A 20,558-nucleotide genomic window follows, 5' to 3' on the forward strand; every position below is an offset into this window, starting at 1 on the left:
TATTTTTTCAGTCTCTGAATGCCTCATGAGACTTCTCCAGACTTCATCCAAGAGACTTGCCTCCTCCAGATTGCATCTAAGGACTCAATGCCCAAGTGAGAGCTGTTGCCTGCTGCCTTCTCCCAGAGGGGACCACATCTCAGCCTTTTACCCCTACTGTCAATGGCCCTTGCAAACAGGAAGTTGCCAGAGAGAATCTTCACCCTTTTTCTTAATTATTGAAAGGCTGAAATGTAAAGTCTCAACAGGGGCACCTCCCTCCCTATTGGCTAACTTTCCGCCCAGTAACTGTCAGACCTGGAAGCCATCACCTTCCCTTCCTGCTAGGTAACATGCTGAGCCACCTCTGGTCACATGCCTCCCATCTGACCTTAGAAGGGCCACGGACCCTGAGGTCACATCCAAATCCAGTGTGGCCACACCAGGGGACTCAGCACCATTAAATTATAAGACCAAGGGATCTTTGTGCCCTGGAACTGTCTACTCCCTTGGGCCTGGATGGTGGCATAGAGAGCTTGGGAGGACCTGGGGATGGGGTCGCAGGGGGTGGCTCCCCAAGGGGACAGAGAGCATGGCCAGCACATAGTAAGGGTACAAGCCCTGTTAGTATGGAGCATATTGGTATGGGTGAGACTCTGGGTCTTCTCATCATGACGTCTGATGGGCAAGGCCAACCCTATTTTAAATCTTGCCCTCTGATCTTCAGATCTCAGCCTCCTGAGTAGATTGGATTATAGACATGAGCCTCTGGCACTGAGCCTCTGATTCTTTTTGGTATATTAGGGTTTGAACTCAAAACCTTAGGCTTGCCAATCAGGTCTTCTACCATCAGAGCCAAGCCTTTCTCTCGTGGGCATTTCCAAGAGAGAGACTCAATATAAGATCAGGTGAGGCTGGATCACGGTCCTCCTGTGACAGGCGTGCACCACCACCTGGTCCTCTGTAGCTGGGATCCTAGACATGTAGCACCATGCTCAGTCATCAGTTTATATGGATTTCCCAAACTTTTAGTCCAAGGCAGCCGATTCTTGACCACAATTAAAGCTCTAGGTTGGGCCTGGAACCATCGGACCTGAGCCTCCTCACAGGACAGTTGTGAGGAAACAAGGGATCAATGCAGGGGGATTTCTGGGCCAGGACCAGGCATAGAGGGAGTGGTCATCAGATAAAGTTCTTGGCAATTCTGTGAGCATATGACAGGAAGATACCTGGAAAGGATTCAGATGGGGCCGGTTATTTATCGTGCCACAGGTATGGGATTATGAAACAAAACATGGCTCTCTTTCATCCTTACCCTATCCCCACGGGGAGGGGATCCTTCACTGTTCAGTTTGCAGCTGGGGAAAATGAGGCATGGAGAAGGTGGGTGAACTACTCATGACCCCCAGCTGACAGGAAACTCAGCCTGTGTTCTCAGCCATGCTCCCTAGGACAATGTGTGTTCTTCAGTCCACTATCTTGTGGTGGGAAATCAACATATTGTCAGTCGTGGGGCTTGAAATCTGGACCTTAGCTCTGTCCCCGAGCTCCTCAGATCAAGGCTAGCACTCTACCACTTGAGCCATAGCACCACTTCCGGTTTTCTGGTGGTTCTTTGGAGATAAGAGTCTCATAGACATTCCTGCCTTGGCTGGCTATGAACCATGATCCTCATAACTCAGCCTCCTGTGTAGTTACCCTTATAGGCCTGTGCCACTGGCACCCCGGCTTAAGTGTAATTCTCTCTCTCTCTCTCTCTCTCTCTCTCTCTTTCTCTCTCTCTCTCTCAGGAACTTGTTGAATGTGTGCTGGAGGAGGTGGCCCAGTATCCCCATGTGGCTGGGACCCAAGGTGGCCCTCTCATTCTGGAGGTAAGCTGTGAGTCTGGAGCTTTCTTGCTCAGCCTGTTGAACTTGCTCCCTGAGGTAAGCCCCTCTGTGCCCAGGCTAGACCATGATGGTTATTCATTGTCAGTCCATCTGGTGAGTCCTTTCTCACTACCCTCTGCTAACAAAAGAACGTGAATGAGGAGGTGTTACATTGTCCAACCACACAGCCTGTGATCCTCACCCCCACCTATCTGACCAGACCCTGATTATAAGAAAATGAATTCGCTCTTTCTACTTTGCTTTTTTGGGGTGTGTCATTTCGGGGAGGGTAGGTATGTGCAGAGGAAAGACCCCAGACCTAACACCTCTAACAAATGCCCTAACAAATGGGGGCATTTGTTCTTGTGACAGAGCCAAGTTATTGCTGTGGACAAGGTGGAAGCTGCCATTAGACTGACCCAGAACAATGCTCAAGGTAGGGAGGCTGTTGAAGTATCAAAACCACCCATGTTTGCTTCCCACTCACAGCAAGGGGGGTGCAGTGTGGGTGGCCCGGTTCTAGGGGATTGTAAATGGATGGTGGCAGTCAGGTGCCAGTAGCTCTAGCCCATCATCCTGGCTATTGGGGAGGTTGAGGTCGCATGGTTCTGACTCAGAGCCAGCCCAGGCAGGAGAGTCCGTGAGATTCTTATCTCCCATAAACCACTCCCCCCACCACAAAAAGTGCCAGATGTGTTCTGTGGCTAAAGTAGTAGAACCTCAACCTTGAGGAAAAGAAGGTCAGGGATGACACCGATGCCCTGAATCCAAGCCCTGGGACTTACAAAAGTAAAATAAATAAATAGTGGGCACCTGTTATCTTACTACCAAAAAGGATGGATTCATTCTTCTCTCTGGTACTTGTAGCCAAAGGTAAGGGGCTTCCCTTGATGTTTCTCTAAACTTCTCCTTCTCTCTATTAACTCTCTTGGCTTCAGTTGCAGGATAGAATTCAGATCATTCCACTTTATGTGACCTTACGTACACTCCTCTACCCGCCTTCTTTGGGGTGGTGATCCTGGATGTACTCACCACTTGGAGAATGAAGCACTGGAGAGATGGGGGTAGGTATCCCTGAAACTCATACTCTCGCACACACATACTCCCGTAAGCCAACTCAGAATAGCCTTTTCCAAAGACATTTTATCTCCTTGGATTAACTGACCTAGGAGAGGAACTTTATCCCCTGTAAATGACTATTTTAGCTAGGGCTTGTTAGTTGACACGAGATAAACAGAACCTCAAAGGAAAGGTTCTGATGCCTGTCACTTCTGGTTCAGTCTCACTCATGACATTCTGGCTAATCGGGAGGCAAAGTTCTAAGGATCAAAGATAGATTGAAGCCATCAATAAGCTGGAAATTCAGTGAGACTTTATTCTCCATAGAACCATCAAAACATTAGAGGTTGAGCTGTGGCTCAAGTGGTAAGACACCAGCCTTGAGCATGAAAACCCAGTGAGACAGCTCCCAGATCCTCAGTTCAAGCCCACACAAAGAAATGGTCCAATTTGTTTTCCCCAGATTGCCTGGGCCTCGTGTGCACTTTTATGGAGTGTGATATAGCACCGGTCCCTGGGTCCTTTTAGACAATTACAGATGCCCACAATACAAAGGTACACACTTTAGATTCCAGGGCCAGGGAACTGGGGGATGAGAGACTGGTATGGCCAGTACCTCAATGTTCTGGGGCATTAGCCTTGACCTGGCTATGTCCCCCTTGTGTAATTTTCTTCTTTGCCCAGTACTGGCCACACACCAGCCACTTGTGCTGTGAAAGTGGCTGGAGCAGAAGTGAGATCTAGGATGACCAAAATCTGTATCTATGGCCTGATTGCGGTGGGGTTGTCTTTAAAAAAAATCTTAGAGCTGGAACTCAGAGCTTGGCACTGTCCCTGAGATTCCTTTGCTCAAATCTAACACTTTAACACTGAACCATAGCTCATTTTTCATCTTTTTTAGTAGTTTAGTAGACAGAAGTGTCTCACATACTTTCCTGCCTGGGCTGGCTTTAAGTTGCCATCCTAAGATCTCAGCCTATTGAGTAGCTAGGATTGCTGGTATGAGCCACTGGCATCTGCTAAAGATGTGTGTGTGTGTGTGTGTGTGTGTGTGTGTGTGTGTGTGTGTGTGTGTGTGTACCGGGGCTTGAACTCAGAAACTAGGTGGTAACCTTTAGCTTGTTTGCACATGGTTGGTGCTGTACCACTTGAAATGCAGTAGCTCTGCTTCCCATCTTTTTGGTGATTCATTGAAGATAAGAGTCTGCCCAAGCTAGCTTTGAATCTTGATTGATCCTCAGGTCTCAACTTTGAGTAGCTAGGATTATAGGCATGAGCTACTGGCATCCAGCTGCAAGGATGTCTTTTCATACTCTCTTCTGTTCTAACAGCTGTCTACTTGCCCTGGCAAGTATCTGTGACCTCCACATAAGCTCCCACCAGGCCCTGATTTTGTGGAGAACATAAAGCTCAAACCTGATCCCATTTCTTTATTCTCAGGGAAGGAGGTTATATTTCTTCTGAAGCCTTGGGTTGGAGGGGTAGCTATAGATGGGTGCTCGGCTGGGAGAGAGGTAGTCTTTGATAGCCAAGAAGGAAAGTGTGACCAGATGCTAATAGTTCGTGCTCTCATATTCCTAGCTCCTCAGGAAGCTGAGATCTGAGGATTGCCACTCAGAGGCAGCCCAGCTAGAAAAGTCTGTGAGACTCTCTTCTGCAAATAACCACAAAAAGGCTGGAAGAAAAACTGTGGCTCAAGTGGTAGAGTACTAGACTGAATTGAAAAAGTGATGGACAGAGACCAGGCCCTGAGATCAAGTCCTAGTTCCAAGATGCGTAAGCGCACATGCACACACAAACACACATTCATGGTCAAGAAAATCCTGGGGTCCTATTTCTCACTTCAAGGATACCACCTAGATAATAAGAAGACCTCCTAGGACACACCCTAAATAACCAGAAGACCTCCCACTAGGCCTTATATTCTCATTTGCACCATCTCTGAGAAGCTAAGGGCTGAATCTTTCAAACATAGGTGTTAGGTGGACACTTAAGATATAGACTATAGCATTGCTTTATTTATTTATTTATATTGTGAAAAAGCCATATAAAGGAGTTACAATTAAATGGGCAAGATAATGAGTACATTCCTTATCAAGGATTGTTGCCTCTTCCTTTGTTTCCCCTTCCCTTCACTTCCCTCCTCACCACCACCACTCCTGCCAAAGTTGTAAAGTTTGTATTTCGCCATAATGACTTGTACATCTCACTGTTGCAATGGGCCCATCTGTATCCCTATTTAAACAATTTGTTTTTCCCTTTCCCCTCCACAAATTATACCGACATCCAATATAGTGAAATAAGGGGTTATACCGTGGGGGAGGGACATACAAAACAACAAAGAAATCATCTTATAAATATGTTAGAAACAATAGCATTAAAGAAAAAAGCATTTGAATACTTATCTTGGGGTTAATTTCACCTAACATCAACTTATCTGACCGTTTCTGCTTGTCTCACACGTATATTAGTTATTGCAAATAAGGGAAACCATGAGACCTAAGTTTCTTTGGGCCTGGCTTACTATACTTAATATAGTTTTTCCAAGTCTTTCCATTTTCTAAGAAATGGGACAATGTCATTCTTTCTGATGGAGGCATAAAATTTCATTGTGTATATATACCACATTTTCTTGATCCATTCATCTACTGAGGGGCATCTGGGTTGTTTCCATATCTTAAATAAAGTGGCAAAACCTCCCATATTCCTGGATTAGAAGGATCAGCATCATGAAAATGGCAATACTTCCCAAGGCTATCTACAAGTTCAGTGCAATACCTATCAATATTCCAACCTGGTTCTTCAAGGAAATAGAAGAAGCAATCAAAAAAATTTATATGGAACAATAAAAGAACAAAAATAGGAAAAATCATCCTTAACAGAATAAACAGTGCTAGAGGCATATCAGTACCAAATTCAAACTCGACTACAAAGCAATAATAATCAAAACAGTTTGTTACTGGCACAAGAACAAACCTCAGGACCAATGAAATAGAATTGAAATCCCAGAAATGAACCTACAGTCTATAGCCATCTAATCTTGGATAAGTTAGCTAAAAAAAATAGAATGGAAGAAAGACAGCCTTTTCAGTAAGTAGTACTAGCATTACTTCATGAACAATAATGTGCATATAAATTATTTGGGAATTTTGTTAAATGTAGCTTCAGGTTCAATGGGTCTGGGGCTTATGAGAATTTTTGAACTTCTAATAGGTCCTATGTTAACACATGCTTAAGTTTGGGGATCAATTTTTTGAGTAAGACTGCTCTTTGTAGCACATATGATTCCACAAGCTGCAAGTTTTCAGCTAGTATCAACACTGGAGTAATGAGAACAAGCAAAAGAATATATCTCTATATATATAGCTACTAGGCCCCTAAAAGCCACAGAAAATAGGCAAAGAGATAAATTAAACACTAGCACAGGTTTATTTGGAAGAAAAGTCTACAGGAAGGATCTTAGATGTTGTAAAGAAAATTATCAGAAAATTCAGAGAAACTACATTTGAGAGGTAGAATCTTGGAGTTTTTGTTACAATGCACTGTCTACAGACTGCTAACTGTATAATGAAGGCCTTCAATCCACAAATACACTTAACATGGCTGGGAAACAGGATAGAGAGTAAAGAACAAAAACAAATCAGCTCTCTGATGGAGAGCTGAATTGGGATACCATGATGACTAGAGACAAGCCAAGAGACCAGAGACAAGACAGAAACATGGAGATACACATGGCATGGGGTCCCCCACCAGGGAGATGGGTCACAGCACACCCCAGTTCCAGACACTGAACTGAAGGGTTCAATAACCTATCAGCCAAGGGCCCACCCCTGTCTCTAAGGATCCAGGTATGCCTATCACCTGAGGGGGAGGAGGGCATCACTCTCTCCCACCATGAATATGCCAAACCTTAAATGGACAGCAGAACTTTTCCATCTAGGGAAGATAGGCCTTAACCTTCCATATATAGTATGCTTAGAGGCTACTCAGAGGCTGGTGATTCAAGCCATTTAGGGGGTTAATCAATGCACTGTGATGACCCTCCCCTTCAAAAGGAATGTAAAATATGAAATTATCAACGGAACTAAATTATTGATTTTTAAGAATTAGGGCCAAACTTTGCAAGGCAGGTTTGAATGGGAACAAGTAGCTCTGAGGAAAGGACAAGGCCTTTTTACTCCTTCTGCCCCTTGTAGTATAACTGGCCTGTTTGCCCCTGGCTGCCCCTTCTACTGTAAACACCTGGCCCTGAAACCAGGAACTGTCCATTGCTTTAGTTCAAAAAATTGCTAGCGGGGTATTTATGGTTATAATTGTTTCAGGAATGTTTGTGATTTATGTGCTTGCAAAATAACTGCTAAGTTCTGCTTCTGTACCACAGCTTGCTTGTATCTGCTCTAAAAGAATGCATTTTTTGCCTTTATAAACACTGAACTAATTCAGTTCGAGGCTGCTCATTCCAGAGATGAGTTAGCCCTGGTCAGTGGGTCAATTGAATAAACTACACCTGTTTAGATACTGGTTAGCATCTGTGATTTGTCCAGGGGGTCAGTCCAGTTCATCAGGAGGTCCCAGAAAAATCCTATTCTCGCTCAGACAGGAGGACCCCTGTCATGACCTGACTCCTGTGTCAAGGGATAGTCCACATGGATGCAACCAGGGAAAGACCTCTGAGAGACGTTCCTCAGACCCAGGTGCCCTTGCTCTGTGGAGCCCCTGAAATAGACTCAAGTTTGTTCTACAGATATGTTACTGCCTGTCATCGTGGTGTAAAAAAAAGAATGAGTTAAGTTTTAAACTCCCCAAGAAAAGTCAGCAAGTTTTGGTGTTAGTAAAACTTGAAATTTAACTAACATTCCTCTTTAAAATAATGCAATAATCCTTTACACTTGTAATAAGTCAGATAACTTGATTACAATGTGAACAGCATAATGCATTAAAACACCAGATCTTTGGTTTTCTGTAATATCTGAGTTACTATTCACTGGCAAAAATTTCTTCCTATTGTCTGGCCTCAGTCCTTCCTCTGACTCCCCTTTTAACTGGGAAAAGAGTAGCCATAGGTACAAAAATGTGAAATCAGAAAACAAAACAAAATTATTGATAAAAGGAAAAAAAACCTCTTGGTAAAGAAATACCACAGACAAAGGCTGACCAGTATTCAGCTTTTGTCTCTTACCCATTCTTGCTAAAAAGCAAAAGAACATCGCTCCCTCACTCAAGTTTACCAAGCCGGCAGCTTTGCAGAAGGCTACTGACAGCTTTGAGGCTTCTCATCAGCTGCACTAAGTTGCTGTGTTAGTCAGGAGTTTATAATAAAAATAATTTCTGTAATAGTGTCAATAGCTTTGATAGTATTGATCATGTTGACCAAGTCAAGATTATGTTTTGCCTATGCTCCTGTGAGTCAAGGCTATGCTTTTGCTATGTTTTGCTTCTGTAAACTTGCTTGCTTGCCTCAGTAACAGTGCCTTAAGCCCACGAATTGAAGACCACCGCCTAGTGTTCCCACTACTAGTGGCCTATTGCAAATTATTACATATGATATTTACCATAATGAACAAATTAATTCAAAGGTCATATAACTGTAAGCAAAGAAAAATATGCCAAACCTGCCTTGCATGTTTCGTCTATGTAACTTTATGTAACCTACCCCTATAAAAAGGCACCCGACCCTTATCTCAAGGTTGTTCTCCTACTTTTCCGGTTGTTGGAAGTGGTCCTATGTGGTAGTAATAAAGTTCTTAGCTCCTTTAACTGGGTGTGTGGAGTCTTTTTTGGATCTGAGATATAATAGATGGAGATCCAGGATCCCAGGCCTTGAGCTCAGGGAATTTGGATTGGCATCCAGAAGGGCCCTTCCCTAGGGGATGGCCATAGAGAGAAGTTCCTAGCAGGAACTTAGGCCTCAAAAACCTCTAGCAGCAAGTTGAAAAGCCTGGCCAGTTGTAGTGGAAGAGGCAAAAGGGAGGCAGCACACGGCAGATCTCCCAGTCCTGGAGGAGATTAGGACTCCTCTCACCTCCTATGGAGGCAGATTCTGGTTCTTAACCTCAGTTGAGTTGTCTTAATTGTCTGACTGTTGGAGGTGCCTTCTGGTGCTGTTTGCTTATATCTGTCTGACCATTTGGTTTGTTTGTTTGGTCAACTGTCTGTGTCTGTTTTGCTTGTCATTTCTGTCTAAATGTCTGAGAACCACAAGCATGGGAGAAATGTCAGGATGAGGTGGAAAATTTCCTGTCAAACCTATGTCTCCAACTCCAGTCCCAGATGTTGGAGAAATCTCGTGATGAGGTGGAAGATCTCCTCTCAAACTTAGTGCTGACAAAATTCCAAGGGGAAGGCTTATTTGGCTCAAGCAGGAAAAGTAGGAAACAACTTCTGTTTAAGTTTATTCTGAAATCACCTGATTGTTTTCTTTTTACAGAAATGCATCAAACTTCTGTTTCCATACATTTTGGAAATGCTTTTAGATCACTTTTCTTATTTTCAGGGAAAAGCCAGGGCATTACTGTATCCCAAGATCACTTCTGCACTCTCTCCTAAGTAGATTGGCCATCCCTTAAGGGAACTGACTGCAGGAGAGATACTTTAAGTTAACCCTTCTCTTCTAGGTTCAGAGAGTAATTTTGGGACTCCTGGTCACCAAAATCAGCTCCCCTTAACACCCACACTCACAATTCTCTGAAAAAAACATAGTCCATATTCTGTGGGGGTTTTTTGTTGTCCATTTGGACATCTCTCGGGAAATAAAAGTTCCAGCTTTGCCTGGGGTCTGGTCACAGACGTGCTACATTTTGTCCCTCTGTTGGAACAGTCAAGAGTTGGGACATGCAAGTTTGCAGCACTTGTGTGGTCCCCTACAAGTTTTAGACTGCATCACCCTGCAGAGAAGATGAGGGCATAGACAGCTGTGAGCCTCATTTGGACATTTGGCTGGTCTTAACAGTAAAAATAAGATTGTAACGTGCTCTTGTCTAAAAAAAATTGGAGAAAAGACAGAGTCAGACCAGTTTCAGTTGACCATCACCCAGCCTTCCACCAACTGAAGTTATTCACAAGGCCAATTGGTAAAATGCCTTGCTCAACACCCAACCCCTGAGAAAATGAAGTTCAGCAATGGTACTTTGTTAACTAAGATTTAAGTTAAGATATTTTTATCTAAAAATTCTGGAAACTGTAAGACTGATTTTCATTTTTGTGTGCTTTATGGTGTGTGTGAGTATGTGAACGTGTTCAAGATGCAAATCGTCCACATGCTGTAAAAAATTTTTTGGATGAGGTTAAACTCTAAGGAAGGTCATCAGATTTGGATGCCAAATGTCTTAAATGGTTATTGTATTGTTTTAAAGAGGAACTTTAGTTAAAAGACTTTCTATGAATTCTTAAATTTGAAAATCAAAAAAATCTGTATTTTTAAATTTGGTATTTTTATAATGCAAAGGCTGTTTACACTGTAATCTAATTATCTGGCATAACAAAAAGGCATTGACTACTTGGGATTTAGTCCCCTCTGCTAAAATTTGGGAATAAATATTAGAAATTTAAATATAAAGGTTTAACACTGTCAAAGACTTTACCTGTTCTGTCTAAAACTGTATTTCATTCAAGAACCAAGAGAAATGAAAAGGTCTCTGTTGCGATCTAAGTTTTTCCCTATCTTTAGAAGTGAGGGGTGAACAAGCAGAAGTGCAGCTCATCCGGTCATGCATGGTGGGACAGACCCTGGAGGGATTCCACATATGGTGGAAGAGGTAAAGCTGGCAGAAAGGCAGTTCATCTAACCCTAGAGAGTTGGATTGGGTGCATGACCATTCCTTAGGAGGGTCTGAGTGGCCTATCTTTGTCATGTCCCTTTTCCTTGCAGATAGACACTGGAAACATGATGGTAAAATGAGTGATGTGATTATGTGATTGGTATTGCTAAAACTGCCCCTAGGATGTATTATAATTGGAAAATGCTTACAAAGAGGGTTAAAAGTTTATCTGAATAAAGTGATTTGCTTTCAGTGATATTCTGCAATTGGATATAAAACAAGCAGCCAAGAGGCAGTCAGTGGTACCTAGCCTCAAGATTTCAAGGGATTTTTTCAAAATGCAATAAAACTAATGTATAAAATGTTAAAGCATAGATGAATAAATGGCTTAAAAAACTAGGAATGGATTGGCTGGAAAGGTGGCTTAGTGGTAGAGTGCTTGCCTAGCATGCATGAAACCCTGAGTTTAATTTCTCCATACCACATATACAGAAAAAGCCAGAAGCAATGATGGGGCTCAAGTAGTAGAGCACTAGCCTAGACCGAAAGAAGCTCAAGGACCAGGACTAGCGAAAAACAAAAATAAAAATAGAAATGTGTTCCTGGACATAAATTTGAAAGTAAAATTGTTCTTAACATTTGCCTCTAAGTGCATAAAGGGAAAATTAGGATTACTAAAATAATTGCTTAATTGCAATTTCAGTTTGCTCTTATAGGTTTTTTGTAACAGTTCCCAGCAGACCCACAACAAGGAGTGAGGATTTTTAAAAGTTGGTCAGATATAACTTTTGGCCCATAATAAGATCCAGGTAAGACCATGTTTTAGAAAACTATTTCTAACGAGCACCTTTATTGCTTTTAATTGGAGTGAAGTGGCCTTTTGTAAGACTCATTGATCTACAAGCTGTAGTCTAAATCCAGCCAGGGTAGAGAAAGGTCCTGGTGAGACTGTCACCTCTAATCAGACTGCAGAGTTCTGGAAAAGCAAGCAGAGTTGCTTTGGGGTTCAAAGTGGTAGAGTGCTAGCCTTGAGCTGCAGAGCTGAGGAACAGTATTCAGGACCTAGGGCTTCTCCTATTCCTGTAAAGTTTTCAGGGTGTCTGTTTTGACTCTGTGGTCTTTTTTCCATTTGAAGTTAATTGTGGTGCAGGATGATATATAAGGATCTAGCTTTAGTTTTCTAAAGGTGATTAACCAATTTTGCCAGCACCATTTACTGGAGGCTGTCTTTCTTCCATTCTAATTTTTTCGCAGCCCATCTCTTCTAATCTAGAGATTCCTGTTTAGATAAAGTTCAAAGACAGCATTACATCACCTAGAGGAGACTACATCATCCTGACCACCTTAGTTAGGGGGAAAGTGGACTGGACTCTTGCCTGACTCCATTACCATAACTGCTTTCCAGTAAAAAACTGCTTTGGATCTGCCAAAAGTAAGACGTTGGTTGTGGGACATTCTTTCTGCGGGAAATGAATTTGAACCTTCTTTCCCAGGTTAGGCAGGGTAAGGTTTACTAAGTTCAAGCCCCCTGTCTATATGGATGCCATCCATATGGAGCCAACTTTAACTGTTGGAGAGTCCTTAAATTACAAAGGAAACAGGCCAGGCAAAAGTTTGGATCTCTTACAGAAAAATCACTGATTTGGTTTCATGTATACAAGAATAAAAAGGGAATGAATGAAGTAAAGGGGCAAGTCTGGCAGGAGCCATATTGGCCACATGGACTGGCATCTTGTCTTCATCATGGGGGAAGGAAAGGCCTCTACCCTTCATCTGCTTCCAAGGTAGTGGGTATGCCCTGGAGGCAGAGACGGGCACTTGGCTGAAATGTTCACAGACAGACATGTTCACAGAGACACATGTGGCATGGTGTAATGGCAGCTGGTGTGGTCTGGCCCGGCCCTAAATAGTGTCTAAGCAGGGGACAGTTCCACAAGTTACTGAATCTGTCAGTCCAGTGCCTGGGACTGGTAATTTCTCCTGACTCCTGACTCATCTCCAGTCATCATGGCTTCCCAATTCATCTTTCCAGTGGAGCTGAATTGGCTTATTTGTTGGTTGGTATTTTTTTTTGTTTTTTTTTTCTATTGTGAAAATATTGTACAGAAGGGTTACAATTACATGGGCAAGATAATGAGTACATTTCTTATCAAGCATTTTACCTCCTTCTTTGTTTCCCCTTCCCATCCTCCCCCTGCCCCCTACCCAGTCCTCCTCAGCCCCCAACATTTTGTTCTTTGTTTCCTCTCTGACCTGTTTCCTAACTGTGTTTTGTGTATTTGGGGGCGAAAGCCTTTTGTAACAATGGGTGGCCTGCAGCCTGCTAACTGTGTAATAAAGACTCCATTGTTCCATACCTAAATGTGGGTTATAGAGTGACTCACCATACAATATGGCTAATGAAGATCATCCAGTCTGTAGGCTTTCTATTCATCTTGCTAGGTATGTCCTTTCCCGTGCAGAAGCTCTACAGTTTAATAGTCTAATTTATCCAATCTTTGATTCGTTGTGATTCTGGAACGGTATTAAGGAAGTTTAAACCTGTGGCAAGGAACCCTTGTGTTTGTCGTATTCTTCCCTGTAATATTTTCTGGGTATCTGCTTTTACCTTGAGGCTTTGATCCATTTGGAATTGATTCTGCTTTCAGGGCTGCATACAAAGATGTAATTTCAGTTTAGAAAGACAAGTTTTTAACAACAATGCAGATTTTGAGGCTGGGAGTGGTAGAGTGCTCGCCTTGCATGCATTCGATTCCTCAGCACCACATAAGCAGACAAAGCTGAATGTGGCACTGTGGCTCAAGTGGTAGAGCACTACTAGCCTTGAGCTGAAGAGCTGAGGGACAGCACCCAGGTCCAGAGTTCAGGCCCCATGACTGAAAAATGAAACAAAACAAAACACAGATTTCCTTTTCTAAAATCAACTGTTGGTTCAATTCTTGGTTTACATATTTTTTTCCGTAAAGTACAAGTTCTGAATGATCATAGTTTCTTTAGTTCTTGTGCTTTATCTCCTTTGGCATTTCCTTAATTTGATGGAAACTTGGTAACCATACGTACAAACTATCTTCACATTTTATTTCTTTTCTCCTCCTCCTCCTCCTCCTCCTCCTCCTCCTCCTCCTCCTCCTCCTCCTCCTTCTTCTTCTTCTTCTTTGTTGGTCATGAGGCCTCAACTCTGGGCCTGGGCACTGGCCATCAGCACTTCAGCTCAAAGCGAGAGCTCTACCACTGGAGCAACAGCCCCAGTTCCAGCCTTTTCTGCTTATGTGGGTGCTGACGAATCAAACCTAGGGCCTCATGAATTTGAGGCAAGCACTCTACTACTGAGCCACCTTCCAACCCTACAGTTTTATTTCTTAAAACTAGGCCCAAATCTCAACATCCTAAAGCAACTGTGATTTGAACACACAGATGGACCATCTCTTCTTCTAAGACAGGCCACATATCAGAATTGAGCTTATTAGGAAATGAAATCTCAGACTGAGAAGGTAAGACAAAGATAAGAAATCTTTGTAGATAGCCTTTGGCACTATTGCTATCTACAAATTCAATGTGATACCTACCAATACGCAAACTTCATTTTTTAATGAAATAGAAGAAGAAATCCAAGAATTCATATGGAACAATAAAAGACCCTTATAGCAAAAATAATCCTTAGTAGAAAGTAAGGAGGAATATTAATACCAAATTTCAAACTCTACTACAAATCTATAGTAATCAAAACAGCTGGGGACTGGCAAAAGAACTGACCCGAGGAAAAATGGAATAGAAGTGAAAACCTAGAAATGAGTCCCCACACCTACAGTCACTTCATCTTTGATAAGGGAGCTAAAAAAATAGAATGGAAGAAAGACAACCTCTTCAGTAAATAGTACTAGCAAAACTGGTTAAACACCTGTATAAAACTAATGCTAGATCCTTATATATCATACTGCACCAGAATCAACTCCAAATGGATCAAAGACCTTAAAGATATTACAGGAAAAAATAGGAGAAACTCTATACTCCACAGGCTGAAATTTTCTTAATAAGGATCCAGAAACACAATAAATCAAAGAAAGCTTGGACAAACGGGATTCAATGAAAATTCAGAGCTTCTGCATTGCAAAGGACATAGCAAGCAATATCAATAGAAAATGCATGAATTGGGAGAAAATCTTCACTAGCCATATAATGGACAAGGGCTTCATATCTAAAATAAACTTAGAACTCAAAAAATTAAATCCTTTAGTTTTGTACAAGTGATTAACCAATTTTTCCATCACCATTTACTGAAGAGGCTGTCTTTCTTCCATTCTAATTTTTAGCTCCCTTATCAAAGTTTAGATGGCCATAGGTTCATTTCTGGGTTTTCAATTCTATTCCATTGGTCCTGAGGTCTGTACTTGTGCCAGTACCAAGATTATTTGATTACTATGGCTTTGTAGTAGAGTTTGAAATTTGGTATTGATATTCCTCCAGCGCTTTTCTATTAAGGATCGTTCTTGCTATTCGGGGTCTTTTATTGCTCCATATGAATTTTTGGCTTGCCTCTTCTATTTCCTTGAAGAATGAGGTTGGAATATTGACAGATGTCTTATTGAATTTGTAGATAGCCTTGGGAAGTATTGCCATTTTCACGATGTTGATCCTCCCAGTCCAGGAGCATGGGAGGTTTTTCCACTTTGAAAGTTCTGTTTTGATTTCCTGTTCCAGGTTTTTACTGTGAGAAAAGCAGAAACAGTCAGATAAGTTGATTTTAAGTGAAATGAGCCCCAAGATAAGGACTCAAATGGTTTATCTTTCTTGCTATGTTTCTAACATATTTATAAGAGGATTTTTTTGTTTCTTTCTATGTCCCTCCCCCACGGTATAACCCCTGTTTTCACTGTATTTGATGTTGGTATAATTTGGGGAGGGGAAGGGAAAAAATTGTTTAAATGGGGATACAGGAGGACCCATTGCAACAATGAAAATGTACAAGATGCTACAGTGACAAACACACTTTACAAAATTGGGGAGGATTGGTGTTGGGGTTGGCGGGGCTGGAGGGAGGAGGTATTGTGGTTTGGGATGGTAAAGGGAAACAAAGGAGGAGGCAACAATGCTTGATAAGAAATGTACTCATTACATTGCTCATGTAATTGTAACCCATCTGTACGATATTTTCATGATACAAAAGTTATTAATAAAAAAATTGAATCGTCCAACAATAAATCCTCAAAGAAACAACCTCCTGGTTATCAAGAAGGCTAAAGAATTAAAGAGACTTCTCTGAACAAAAAATACGAATGGCCAAAAGACACTTGAAGAAATGCTCAATTTCTCTAGCCATAAAAGAAATGCAAATCAATACAACATTGAGATTGCACCTCACCCCAGTTAGAATGGCTGTAATCAAGAAAACTAATAACAACAGATGCTGAAGGGGATGTGGCCCAAATGGAACCTTACTACATTGTTGGTAGGAATGTAAACTTGTTCAACCACTTTTGAAACAAAAGACTCCACATAGAACTCTCTGATAACCTAGCAATCCTACTTTTGGGCATCTACCCAAATGATCACAAACAAGACCATACTAATGCTACCAGCACAACTATGTTTATCGAAGCATTATTTACCATAGCTAAGGTAAAGAACCAGATGCTCCTAAGTAGATGAATGGATAAAGAAAATATTATCTATATCTATATCTATATCTATATCTATATCTATCTATCTATCTATCTATCTATCTATCTATCTATCTATCTATCTATCTATCTATCTATCTATCTATACCTACAATGGAATTCTATGCCTCCATCAGAAAGAATGACATAGGCCCATTTGTTGTGAAATGGTAAGACTTGGAAAAAAAATTAAGTGAATTAAACCAGGCCCAAAGAAACATGTCCCATTGTTTCCCTTATTTGCCATAACTAGTATAAGTTTTGGACAAGCAGAAAAGATCAAAAGCTATGTATATATGATCATATAAGATGATGTTTAGTGAAATGAACCCCGAGATAGTGACACAACTTGTTTTTCCTTTCTTGCTATTGTTTTTAATATATCTAAAATGTACTATGTGATTTTTATTGTTTCTCTACTGTGTCTTTCCTCCATGGTATAATCCCTGCTTTCACTGTATTTGACATGGGTGCCTGAATCTTGTGTATACATTTTTCTAATTTGGGGAATGGAAGGGAAATAACAAAATGGTGAAACAAGGATACAGATTGACCTATTTTAACAATAACATGTACAAGACACCATGTTGAAAATGAACTTTACAATTTGGGGGGTGATGGGGGATTTGGGGAGGTGGGGAGTGAAGGGATGGTATGGGCAAAACAAAGGCAGAGGTAACAATGCTCTATAGGAAATGTATACATTACCTTACTCTTGTAACTGTAACCCCTCTGTATACTATTTTTAACAATAAAAATATAAAAAATGCCTGAGTAACATTAATTTCATTATGTTACCCAACCTATATACATACGTGCAAATAATTTGGAGAAGGATAAGACCCAGTTGATACAGAATAGGGGTAAAGTAACACTTTGTCGTCCTTCCTCTGAATTTCACTAAATTCAGTGCCTTTCAATAAATTCAGAGCTATGACAAAAATTCCTGTATTTTAAGGAGGGATCCCAGAAACCATGAGTGAGCAAGTAGGAAGAAATGAAACTAGAAAAGTGGAAAGCCTACACAAGAGTACATTTCCAAAATGATCATCACTGGGAACACATGGGAACTGGTTCTACTGGGAATTTCTAAGGATCCACAGAAAATGTAACTTAAAAATATCCGATTGTCAAAATATAAAGCTAAAGATGTCAGATCATTTTCCACAGTGCCCAATTCAGTGTTTCTGCATCACCAGCTATGTTGACTTGTCAGCATTTTGTCAGTGCTTATATTTCAGAAAGGGATATTGGAAAGCAATGGAAGAAGGAGCGTGGGCCAAGAACTGAGAATCTCCTGGGTACAGATTCTGAACTTTGGAGGTTGCTATTTTCAGTGCCCCCACCCCCGATGATACTTAGCCATTCACATAAAGTCACAACAGGTTTGAAAATGGTTCAGAACAAGCATCTGCATAGGAGTTCATAAAGAGCTCCATTGACATGACCAAAATAGACCCCTGTCCTCAATGCCTGGCCAAATTCTCAGACTAAAAGATGCTTCCTTTGTTAAATATTGTAGCATATCCTGCCATTACAGATAGCAGAGCTCTGGAGCTTGGGCGAATGGAGGAGACACAGGAGCAGGCAGTGGAGCATTGCAGAGAGCCAGGGTGAGGGGGCGGAATTAGGGGCAGTGCCCAGCCCACCAGGGCCCCTAGAAGTACCACGGGAACCGGTGGCAGTGTGTGCATGTGGCCTGTGGGCAGATGTGGTGCAGGAGTAGCATGGAGCAGTAGCCCATTTGGGCATGTGGCATCATGGACATGAATGTGTTCACCAAGAACCTGGACCAGGGGATTGAACAGCTGAATGAGTGCAAGCAGCTAACCGAGTCCCAGGTCAAGAGTCCCTGTGAGAAGACTAAAGAAATCCTTACAAAAGAATCCCATTTATAAGAGGTTCCATGTACAGTCATTTCTGTGGAGATGTGCATGAGCAATTTCAGTCTCATGGAACTGTTTAGAGTTGGTGGAAAAATCACCAGATACAAATTACTTGTTTATGTTGACAAAGGGTATTATTTACTTGAAACAGTCACACTGCTTGTAGTTCTGAAGGTACATTACCATGAATGGTTCACCATTCTTTGAGGAAATCATAAGAGCACACAACTGTATGATTTCTATGATGAGTGTTTAGGGAAATATGGAAATGCAAATGTTTGGAAATACTTTACAGATCTTTTTGGCTCTTCATCTCACTGCCTTGGTGGATGGGCATTCCTTATGTCTACATGGTGTTCTCTCACCATTCATAGAAACACTGGATCACATCAGAGCACTTGATCTCCAGGAAGTTCCCCTTCAGGGTCTGTGATGTGCTGTGGTCAGATCCAGATGATGGTAGTGGTTGGGGTATATTTCCCTGAGGAGCTGGTTTCACCTTTGGGCAGGATATTTCTGAGACATTTAATCATGCCAATAAATGGTCTGACATTGGTGTGGCATAAGTTGGTGATGGAGAGATAAAACTGGTGCCATGACCAGAATGTAGTAACAAATTTCAGTGCTACTAACTATTGTTATCTTTGTGGTAACCAATTTGCAATCATGAAACTTAATGGCACTCTAAAATATTCTTTCTTCAAATTTGACCCAGCACTTTCTAGAGGTGAGCTACATATGATATGTCATACCCCAGATTACTTCCATGGTATCTCAAGTTTCAGAGTGCACATCTATGTTTAGAGACATGCTCCCAGCAACAGAACCAGATCCCACAGCTGAATCCATAGTCTGAACATCCTCTTCCTCATTTTCTCAAGCAAGGATTTTTTGGAGATATTTCATGTTTGATTTTTCTTGTTCTTTAAGGTGAACTATTGGATGTTAAGTAAGATGCTCAACTTTCTCAGATCTTTCTTTTTTTCCAACAAGGTCTTGGATTTGGTAATATAGTCAGGAATTTGAACAAGCCTAAAGCAAATTTTCTTACTCTTTTCTGATAAACTATTTGCTTTCTTCTTTTGACCACCTCAATCCATGTTGTTAAGTTGATCATCAACACACTCACGGCTCCAGTTGGGTAAATCCTGATTGTTCATACTTTCTTCAAAAGGAATTCCTTCTGTGGTCATGCTGGCTTTCACAAATAACTTTCCTCAGAAGCTAGCTTTTTCCACTCAGGAACACCGCCTTTCTGGTAAACGCTTCAAATCTGTTGTGTGCTGTAAAGGAGACCCATGCAGTGATGGGGAGGACCCAAAACCAGCAGAAGCTCTTCTTCAGAGAGTGCAGCAGAGTAGCCCACAACTTATCTGCTGACACTTGGAGTTCAAAAGCCATCTTTCCTACCTTAGCAGCTTGGTGTCAACCAGTGCAGCCAATGCCATTTTGGGAACTCATCCTGGTGGGGTCGTACATAATTTTTTTTGTGTGTGAAAATATAGTACAGACGGATTACTATTTCATGGGGAAGATAATGAATACAGTTCTTATCAAGCATTGTAGCCTCCTACTTTGTTTTCCCTTCCCATCTTTTCCATACTACCCCCACCTCTCCACTCAATTCTCCTCCCCCGCACCAAAGTTGTAAAGTTCTTTTTCGACATAACGACATGTATATCTCATCGTTGCAACGGATCCACCTGTATCCCTATTTAAACGAATTGTTTTTTCCCTTCCCCTCCACAAATTATACCGACATCAAATACAGTGAAAACAGGGGTTATACCATGGGGTGGGACATTAAAGCAACAAAGAAATTATCTTATAAATATGTTAGAAACAATCACATGAAAGAAAAAAACATTTGAATATATACGTTAGGGTTCATTTCCCTATCATCAACTTATCTGATCTTTTCTGCTTGACTCAGACATAATATAGTTCTTGCAAATAAGGGAAATCATGGGACCTAAGATTCTTTGGGCCTGGCTTACTTCACTTAATATATTTTTTTCCAAATTTTTCCATTTCCTAACAAATGGGGCAATATCAATCATTCTGATGGAGGCATAGAATTCCATTGTGTATATATACCACATTTTCTTGATCCATTCATCAACTCAACTGAGGGGTATCTGGGTTGGTTCCATATCTTAGTTATGATAAATAATGCTGCAATAAACATAGTCGTGCTGGTAGCTTTAGTGTGGTCTTCTTTGTAAACATTTGGGTAAATGCCTGAAAGTGGGATTGCTGGGTCATAGGGGATGTCTATGTGGAGTCTCTTGAGGAACCTCCATATTGCTTTCCACAGTGGTTGAACAAGTTTACACTCCCAACAACAATGAA

General features: G+C 41.4%; 1 pseudogene; it reads left to right on the forward strand.

Moving 5' to 3' along the window:
- Window positions 1–18,080: 18,080 nt before the first annotated feature.
- On the forward strand, window positions 18,081–19,010 carry LOC122110460 (annotated as a pseudogene).
- The last annotated feature ends 1,548 nt before the right edge of the window (window positions 19,011–20,558 follow it).

This window comes from Dipodomys spectabilis, unplaced genomic scaffold (genome assembly GCF_019054845.1).
Source record: "Dipodomys spectabilis isolate Male_0828 unplaced genomic scaffold, ASM1905484v1 ptg000078l, whole genome shotgun sequence".
Taxonomy (NCBI): domain Eukaryota; kingdom Metazoa; phylum Chordata; class Mammalia; order Rodentia; family Heteromyidae; genus Dipodomys; species Dipodomys spectabilis.